The sequence below is a fragment of the Takifugu rubripes genome, chromosome 6 (genome assembly GCF_901000725.2).
Source record: "Takifugu rubripes chromosome 6, fTakRub1.2, whole genome shotgun sequence".
NCBI lineage: Eukaryota > Metazoa > Chordata > Actinopteri > Tetraodontiformes > Tetraodontidae > Takifugu > Takifugu rubripes.
In genome coordinates this window covers 4,008,257-4,017,934 of record NC_042290.1, presented here as the reverse complement: position 1 = coordinate 4,017,934, position 9,678 = coordinate 4,008,257, and the positions used below count along the sequence as shown (strand labels likewise).

General features: G+C 40.3%; 1 long non-coding RNA gene across 2 annotated transcripts; it reads left to right on the top strand.

The window, feature by feature from the left end:
• Positions 1–387: 387 nt before the first annotated feature.
• On the top strand, positions 388–3,102 carry LOC115250206 (uncharacterized). Of its 2 annotated transcripts, XR_003888796.1 has the most exons (4): positions 697–782; positions 1,050–1,111; positions 2,753–2,833; positions 2,925–3,102. It is a non-coding gene; the product is annotated as an uncharacterized lncRNA (long non-coding RNA). The 2 variants fall into 2 exon arrangements; XR_003888797.1 differs by lacking the exons at positions 697–782; positions 1,050–1,111 and adding an exon at positions 388–448.
• The last annotated feature ends 6,576 nt before the right edge of the window (positions 3,103–9,678 follow it).

Sequence of the window (9,678 nt, the reverse complement as noted above, 5' to 3'; positions counted from 1 at the left end):
TTGAAAGTAACTTAAGCATATATATCTGTATTTTTCTAATACAGAATCTTACACTCATATCTATGCTTTATCTTATTCAATGACATGTTCTTAGAGAGAGTGAAAAAAGGATAGGATTTTTAAGATTGTCCTCAGCTAGCTGGATAATTTGCTGTAATGGGCATCATGGGTGCTCCAAGGGAAGTGAGGGAAGTCTTAACTACATCTTGGGTCCTTAATATTCCACTGACTTCAAAGTGATATGACCCAATCTCTCAAGAATCGTAAAACTGTAATCAGACTAAGAGAGATCAAAGTAATCTTTACACCAAAGGCCTATGATAAAATTTGAACTTTTTGTCCTTGGACACGTCTACGTGGATTGGCAGAATTTGAAGCAGTGCCAGTCATGTTTCCAACCAAGTCATCTGAAAATACTGCACATGCAAAAAGATACAGTATTCCAGTGGTATTGATGGATATTGTCTTGATTTTAAAACTCTTTCAGCTCTGTCAGAGTCACAAAACCAACAGTCTTACCGACATTTGTTGGCTATTGAAATCAAGAAATGTGAATAAATGTGCTCACGCATGGATGTTGATCCACCTGAACATCGGCCTGTTCTTGTGAAGCTGTGATTTGAATCATGTTCAGATTTCAAGCCTTTAAGTGAACGGCTAAAAAAAAAAAGAAGCTGCAAACTCTTTATTGGACAGTCCAGAACGAATAACTGCTGTCCTTAATCTCTTTCAGGTTATGCTCATGTTCTGACGCAGATGTGTTTGGTTGTGGTGTTCCTGAGGTACATTTAAAATAGAGTATTGATTCAATCGCTCGCCGTATAATTGTGTTCAAAGTCAATCTGGAACCTCGAATCGATTGAACTCTAATCAATTTGCTTCAATTAAGTACAAAAATCCAATCTTGTACATGATCATCTGTGGAAATCATCTGTGCCTTAATACATGTTGTTGATAAAATGCTATTCTTCGGAAAACTTCAACACAAGTCCTTTTTACAGGCCACCAAATAAATTTTTAAACAATGCATTTCTGTGATTTGATTACAGAAAGAAAGCTGCATAATGGTCCATGTTGATGTCTGCACACAGTGAAAAGAAGTGATTTCAAGGTTGGATTATGTGCACCGGGGCACACAAATCATTTTCTTCTGCTAAAATTTGGTTGAGTATCTACCCAGTGAGCTGTTTGATTACTATGGGATTCTTCTAAGTATTTCATGAACTCTTGTTAATCCCATCTTTTGAAAATATGACTTTCTCTCCCCCAACAAAGCAACCAAACTGTATGAGACAAGTGAAATATGCTGTCATTGGCGGATGAATAATACTTCAATTTCAGGCCATTTTTTTACAGGTCAGCGTAGCGTATGCTGCTGAATAAATGCTAAAAATTGCTAAAGGACATGCGCTCTTAAATTAGCCTAGTGAATTTTGTGCAGCTGTAATCCAAAAAAAAGGGTAAAATGTCATTAATAATGCTTAAAATGGTATGAAATTGTTCTCCTTGCTATTTTTAGAATTTGCCCCACGTGTCTCATCAAGAGCAACTTTGTATGCATGGATAGTTGCATAAAATTAGCATATAGTAAAAATGGAGACTGTCGTGAGCAGAGATGAGCCATGTTTCATTAATGACTGATTGCAAGTTCATAGTGGAGCAATTTGAGCCTAATTTAGACTAATGGAAAAATTCTTGAGGGTTTTGGACTTATCAGTAAGGAACGATTTTTATCTACCTGTGTTTCAGATGAAAATGCTTTTGGCTTAAAATAGGCTGGAGGGAAATCAAATCAAAAGAGATAATCACGGCCCGGTTGGTCTGTCCTGGTCGCGTCTCTGCGTCGGTTCTTCAAGTATTCCACGCGCCATTCATCTGATTTGCTTCACATTTGGGGAGGCGCATAACCGAATTTGGTGCATTTTGGAAATGTGACGTGATCAATATCAATCAACTTTGAATAATTGCGCAGGCGAGACAGACGAGGTCAGGGAACAAAGAATCGATGAGATCAACAAGCTAAATATAGAAACGCAGACAGTGAAGTGAAAGTTTGACGTCTTGAGTGTGAAGAAAGGCGGATGTAAATCATATGCTGCTCTGAGCGAGGCCTGCAGTAAAATGCATTTTAACATAAGGGCCGCAAATGATGTCGCTCCCAGGCCCTAAATGAGTTATGGAAATGGTGGAATTATGGGTGCATTTAAGATGACCGCACATAAGTCCGAGAGGATGACCACATTTGTCTAACAGCACCACAAAGTCAATGTGGACCTGAATGTCTCCAGGTAAATGTCTCCAGCAAACAGAGCATGGTGACGTAATGTTTTGAAGGCAGTTTCTCAATGCTTGCTTGTTTACTAGCCCTCCTTCAGCCTGCGTCAGCCATGGGGAAGCTCTGACTGAGAGAGGGGTAACAGGCACATGTTAAAAGATTGGATCAGTAAATAAAATAATACCAATAATTATCCCCTATATGACCTAAATTAAGGCCATCCTCAGCTGGAAAAGGCTGCGGTGCTCTCATCGGGTCGGGGATGAGATGCTGCCCCTAGTGGAGGGGTTCAAGCATCTCAGGGTCTTGTTCATGAGTGAGGGGAGAAAGGAGCAGGAGATCATCAGGAGGATCTGACTTTGCATCAGACCATTGAGCTAAAGAAAGAGCTAAGCCCAACTATGGTCACAAGCTCCACATAGTGACAGATAGAATGAGATCAGGGATACAAGCAACTGAGATGTGTTTCCTCCACAGGAAGTCTGGGTTCTCCCTCAGAGACAGTCAGAAGCTCAGTCATCCGGGAGGGCCTCAAAGTAGAGCTACTCGTTGGCATCGGTGGGAGCCAGATGAGGAAGTTAGGGCATCTGGTTAGAAGGCATCCTGGATGCATCACTGGTGCAAATTTGTGGCTCTGTTCCCCTCAAAGGAAACCCCAGGGAAGACCCAGGACACGCTGGAATGGCTGTGGCCTGGGAGCACCTCAGTAAGAGCCAGAGGAAGGGACCGAAGGAAGGGACTTTGAGCCTCCCTGCTTAGACTACTGCCACCACGGCGATGTCTGGATGGATAGATCATGACCTGCGTATTCACTTAAATAAAACAAAAGCCCAAACACTTGTACATATACAAGAAAAGATTATGCATTTCTTATAAAATGAAGAGCAAAACACATCGCAATGTACCGTGAAGAAGGATGGATTTAATGTACTGTAAGTAACATTGAAGCTCTAACCTTTTCCTGCATCCTTCTGTGAACATTGTATTGCAACTCCACAGAATCGTAATGAAATGGTACTGTAATATACAGCCGACTGTTTTTCATAACCATGTGGGCCCGATAACAATGGCGTGCTGCATGCACGGATAACTTTATTTAAATGATGTCGAGGACAAGACCGCTCACAGTTAGTGTAAAGGGTTAATTAGTTAGTGGAAAAAGCACTTACTTGACTTTGCACTCACCAGCTGTGATTAAAGGCAGGATGAAATTATGTCTTTCAGAATATGCAATTAGAATTTATTTAACCTGATCATGCCGATATTGTCCCGTTTGCACTTTGTCACCTATTAATTTAGTCTCCCTGGTGAAGGTTTGAACAATAAAAGACTACACAGAGTGTGTATCCCACACAATTAGGAACACACACTCATGCACAAAGTCACACTGCCCTCCTATGAGAATTTTTTTTGTCTCCTCTACTTAGCTGAAACTCATTAAACTGGGAGAAGGGATGCAAGCACGTGGGGCTTGGGTCGTCGATTCAAACGACTCTCAGACCTACCACAGTCAGGATTCCACTATACTTAAAAAAACAAGTGGAACAAAACCAGCTCACATCACAGACTGTATAGGGAAGGGCAAATCCAGTCCTCAAAAGCCAAGTCCCAATCGGTTTTTGTGTCCTACCGGGCAGAAACTGTGTTCATCATGGAATGTGGAACCCCAAGTCAAAGTCTACCTGCAGGATAGGAAACCTGGTTTGAATCCAACCCTTGATGACTGGAGTTGCTCGTATCTATCCATCCATCCATCCATCCATCCATCCATCCATCCATCCATCCATCCATCCATCCAGATTGTTCCAATCACTTACACCTAGGGACCATTTTGAGTCTCCTCATCAGGCATCTTTTTGACCATGAACTGTATCTGGAGGGGGGAGAGCAAAGCACACAGACAAAGGTCGGGAGCTGAAATCAAACTGGAGTGCTTCTATAAGGTGACAGTGCTAATCAGTGTTTACAGTACACGGTCCTTTAGGGAGGTTTTTCTTCTGCAGACACAGCTTACAGTTTATACACAAACTCTTAAAATGTCATTTTAAGGCTGGAAAAATGTTGCCGTAGGTTAGTGAAGTTGCGCGCAAGGACAAAATCAAAGACATATTTTCAGCCACAGAACCACATGAAAACAAAGACCCCAAAAGCTTTACTTTCCCTGAGAATCTCACATTGAAAAGCTGACTAATAATGGGAACACACACAACAGTAGGCGGCGCAATATGGAAAATCTTTCTCTCGGTCATATTAGTGTAAATAATACACAGTTGCTTTATGCAAGTTCTTGCATTAGGAATTAAAAGATACAAAAAAGACAAGGCCTGCAACTTTAAAGTGAAGTGTTTCATTATGAAATCATAGTAGTAATCGCTGATGTGATTGGCCATTTAAGACTACAACAGTTCAGTAGAAATCTGCTGTTGCACATGCAAATGACAATCTATTTTCAAACTGGCAAAAAATATGTTTTATTAGTGTTTTTACACATGAACAAAGCACATTTTACACATTTTGTCAGTAAAGAATCCATTACGGCAACTTCAAAACCGATGCAAAGCAAATATGAACACTGATTTTAGCTGTCCATAGATGGCCATAGGTAGAGGTGAATTCAGGGCAGTGCAGCAATGCGGGGATTAGCGCTGTCAGCCCTCCCTGGTTACTCCGGTATGCCCTAGTCCAAAGATATGCATTTGCATTACGGGGATAAGAAGATTGGAGACTCTAAATTGACCTTAGGTGGCAATGTGACCTTAACCTATGACCCCGTCAGGGAAGATAATCTTTCATTTTTGTTTCTGAAAAACACAGAATCGGTGGACGGTTAGAGCTACGAGAGTTAGAGTTTGAGTCCATGGGTTTAAAATTGGACTGGAGAAGAATTCCTCATTCCAGCCACTTAATGTTTCAAACTCCAGAGCCACAGTTTGGTACATGGCCCAGATGCTCCCTTAGGTTAGAGAATCAACTCCTCTGACACAAACCTGGGCACCAGTCAGGACCTGAGCTCTAGGTGCTCATATGTTATTTCCTATTGGGAATAAGTTCTTTATATTATAATTAACATAATTGCTAGCTGCTTGTGTTTATTTACACTTTTAACAATAGCATGGTTGCACTTGTGATCACACATGACCTGCATGGCTTTCTGGAGTCAAACCCAGAACCTTCCTGTGAGGCTTTCATCTCTGAGAGGAATATTCTGTAACTGGGGTCTGTAATGGAGACTGTTTTAAATTACCTTTCTAGATGATAAGATTTCATCACATCACTCATCTGCGGACCTGCATACGAACACTTTGCATTAATATGGATGTCATGCTGGGCCTTCCAAGCGAAGCAATCCTGGTCTGCAGTCAGGATATATCAGGATGACAAAGATGCAGTGACGTTTCCTTCATTATGCGTGGCGTGCCCGTTGAGCAGGATAATTGCTGTAGCCGAGGGAGCAATAGCTGACTTCTGCCAGTAAATGTTCATCCACTAGGAGACGTAGCCATTCAATGCCACAATCGTTTCCTTTCCAATTCGCAGCATTTACATTGCCGGGGGGCAACTCTGGGGAACTTTCTGAGGAGTGTAATGGACTTCTCTCGCCCCAAAATGTGGCTCTGGAATATTGATAAGGGCCGCATCGTCTCATCACATGTACAATAGTAATGAAATAGCATATTCACCTTTTTCTCCTCGGTGCTTGATTGAACGTACACGTTCTTCCATGATTCAAGAGTAACACCTGCCTGGACTGACTATGCCTTTTGAAGTAATCATTTTAAAAGAAAAACTGGCAACTATGATCAAACTAACGGAGTCTCTTTGATGTTTATGTATGTGCTTTGCTTTTGGAAAATATTGCAAATGATGTTGACTGTATGCATCTCTGAGTTCTTTATTCTCATAAACACATTATTGAGCCCATTATAGCCTGTATATATTATATGCTATAGGCTTATATGTCACCCTTCCACTCTACTTTATTTAAACCTATTTTCTCTTCAATTTCACCATTATTTCATTTGTTGCACTGTTACTACAGACACCTTTTTACAGATAACACCAAAATTTACCATTTGACAATGTTTAATTCTTAAGCTGGAGGTGGGATGATAGACAGCACATCCCATAAATGGTACAGTTGATTGATGGTGAGTATCAGCCTTAAGCTAAGTAATACACAACCGTGTGCTTAAAGAAAGAAAAGTATGGGTATTTGATTTTGATTCAACTTTAAGACTTTAAGGTCTTGCTGCTTCTGTTTGAGTTTATTTCAATCAAATGGGTCACACTTGTAGCCATTAAAGTGGACAGTTTAGCTAGCAAATGCACAGCTACCATTGTGCTAGGTGTGAATCAATGACGCAACAAAAATGCATCAGGCTGTGGATTATGGTGTTTACCTGAAATTATTTATTTTCCTTTGTTTTATTAAGTTTTATTCATTTTTTTTCTAACAAATAGAAGGACATTATTTTTACACATAATCATAGATGGAATTAATAAACTGCAGGGACAATAATGTGGTGTTACTAGAAACAACCATAATTGACCCTCAATGCATTGTTATTTTGTCTTCATTTCCTTAGAAATAGTGACAGAAATGTGATGGTCGCTCCTCTTTTTATGCTGCAAAACTTGACAGTAATTGCCAATAGAAAAGTAAATGCCAATAGAAAAAAGAAAACTCCATTGTTTCCATGATAAATCAGTGTATTAAAATCGGATGTCCAATATATTAAAACAAACCAGAACAAATGGAAAACAAACCACACATTTCAATCCTGCCTGCCACCTCATCTTCAAGTATATCAGTGCTGCCTTGCGTAAGATAACAACTCTCTATTAGTCTGTAAGGCACAAACTTCATGCCAGGAAGTCCTGATGGCTCCATTTGGGCCAGTTTCACCTGGACCCCAAAACAAAAACATCAGCTGTGTGCTACAGTCTAACAACCTTGTGTGGACACAGGAGAGTCAAACTCAGGTTTCTCTTAGCCAACGCCATTGGTCCAGACGCCAAGACACTCCAAGAATTTCATCTAGCAACAGTGAGTTCATTAGCATGAGCCATTGGGTTCCAGTGTTCCTGAGCTACCCTGGGGGCAGCCCAGACACTGCTAAACTAAAACCTCAATGAGCAGAATGCTGGAACCGATGTTGCAAAGCCAGTATAAATAACAGCAAAAATCCTGAAGAGGAAGCTCATAGTTTACTTATCTTTGCCATTATAAGCTCGAGGGATTTGTTAACGATTTGTTTAATTTAGAGGAGAATACAGAGGGAAGGAGGCATTGTCCTAATTGGACAAAGATCAGAGAGATTGTTACTCAGAAATACAGTCGTTTACATAGAGCCTGTGAAGAAGATGTGCATCTATTTTTGTGAATAAGTTGGGAAAAGTGCTCTTAAGCAGATCTCACAGGGCCCCACTCTGTGTAGTATGCCAGTGTTAGTTATTTCAGGGCTATTTTTAGATGTGAAAATTGAAAATGATTTATTTTTTTCTTATTTTGTGGAAACTACTGCCTGAGTCCCTGACAAAAAGACAGGAGTTGAAAAAAAGTTTCTGTGTTCGATAAGTCCGCGACTAATTCGAGCTCTCTACGGTATTGTTAACGTGCAATTTTTCCCACACCTTGATGCAACTTTACAAAATGTCAAGATGCCTTTACAATTTTCTAGTTGTGGGAATAAGCAGCAGTTTTAAACAAACAACTGTCTAAATATTAAGTGTGATTCACTTCAGGTGGATATTAACAGGAAACAAAAAATTCACATCACTTTTCTGGATGAGTATAGTTCATTGTCAGAAATCACATTGTCAAAATAAAAGGAGAAGCAACAATAAATGTAAATTAAAAATATAAACCAGATATAACTGACCCTGAGCGGGCAGGAGATTGAAATTTAGAATGCCTTTGCTGTGGAGTCGGAATGTTTTTCAGACCCTTTCAGACAAGCTTCTGTCCTCTTGCAGGTTCTTTCATTCGGGGGCCGTCGATGAACAGAAGTTTTCAGGTCACTGCAGTGATGTCTGGGTTTAAGTGAGGACTCTGGTCCTCTCGGGGACATTTACAGAGTTGTCCTTAAAATAAATAAATAAATTAATTAATTAATCAATCAATCAATCAATCAATTTCTATTTATATAGATTATTTTACAATCAAAATTGTTTCTAGGCGCTTTCCAGAATCCCAGGGCCTGACCCCAACAATCAACAGTGGCAGGAAAAACTCCCCTTTAACAGGAAGAAACCTTGAGCAGGACCATGCTCATGTAGGGGGACCCTCCTGCTGATGGCCGGCAGGGTAGAGAGAGAGGAGGAGGGGGAGGACAGGTAGATGATAGAATAGGTAGGAGAGGAGAGGATAGGTAGAAGGAGAGGTGAGGTAGAGGAGAGAATAGACATAGATCATAGAGAATACATGCAGAAATATTAAGTAAATTGTGATGCCGGTGGAGTCAACACTGTGTTGTTTTGGATTGTTGCTTATGCTCATTGTCTTGTTGGAAATTTAACCTGGACCAGGTCTTATCAGGCGCTCCCGCTCTGTGCAAATATCTTTATTCCATCTTCCGACAGTTTCTTGCCCTCCAGTTTCAGAGATGCATTTTGTGCATTCTTTCCAGCTGATGTCAGACCCCTTTGGGTTATGTCTGTATGTCTGTCAGAGTTAGAAATTAACTTCAGGTTTATCAAGCAGCTGCTCTGGGATAGATTGCACAGAATCATCATTTTATTTATTTTGCATGTTTACTTATATCATTTTCCATTTAAAAAAAATACTGAATGTAGAAAAAAAACAAAATTAGAATACAGAATTTATCAGGATTTTTTTCTAACACTTTTCTAAGATAAAAAAAATGGGCCCAGTGTGAAAACAGCAGTTTTACACTAGAAATGAGACATTCTGTCTGTGTACAGTAACTATTTGATGACCTCTTTTGTAATGGCCCTTGGATGGTTAATGGCCCCTGAAGTTTCAGGGTTGAGAGTTTCGAGCCATACGGCCTCTCTGTAAGGCTTCAGCAGTGTCATTTTGAGCCGACCTCTCTCCTACCAGAAAACAGGAGAACAAAAAAGGGCTTGTTGATGCTCCCAGTCCCATCCAGGTCTCCTACAGACCATGAGTTATCTATTCCAGACTGCTCTGCGACCCTCAACTCAATATCTTGGTTTATTGGTGGCGCTCCCATGACATACAGACAAACTAACTGCAAATTGTCGGCTGACAGGCACGGGTTCTTACAAAATATGATGGGACTGAATTTACGTGATGTGCGAACTGAAAATACTTTGCTTACTCCTCATTATCTTCAGCACTCACCGATATTCTAAAAATCAATCAGATATTTGTGTCTTGCATGGCTCATATGGATTTATTTCACTTGTGTTGAAAGACC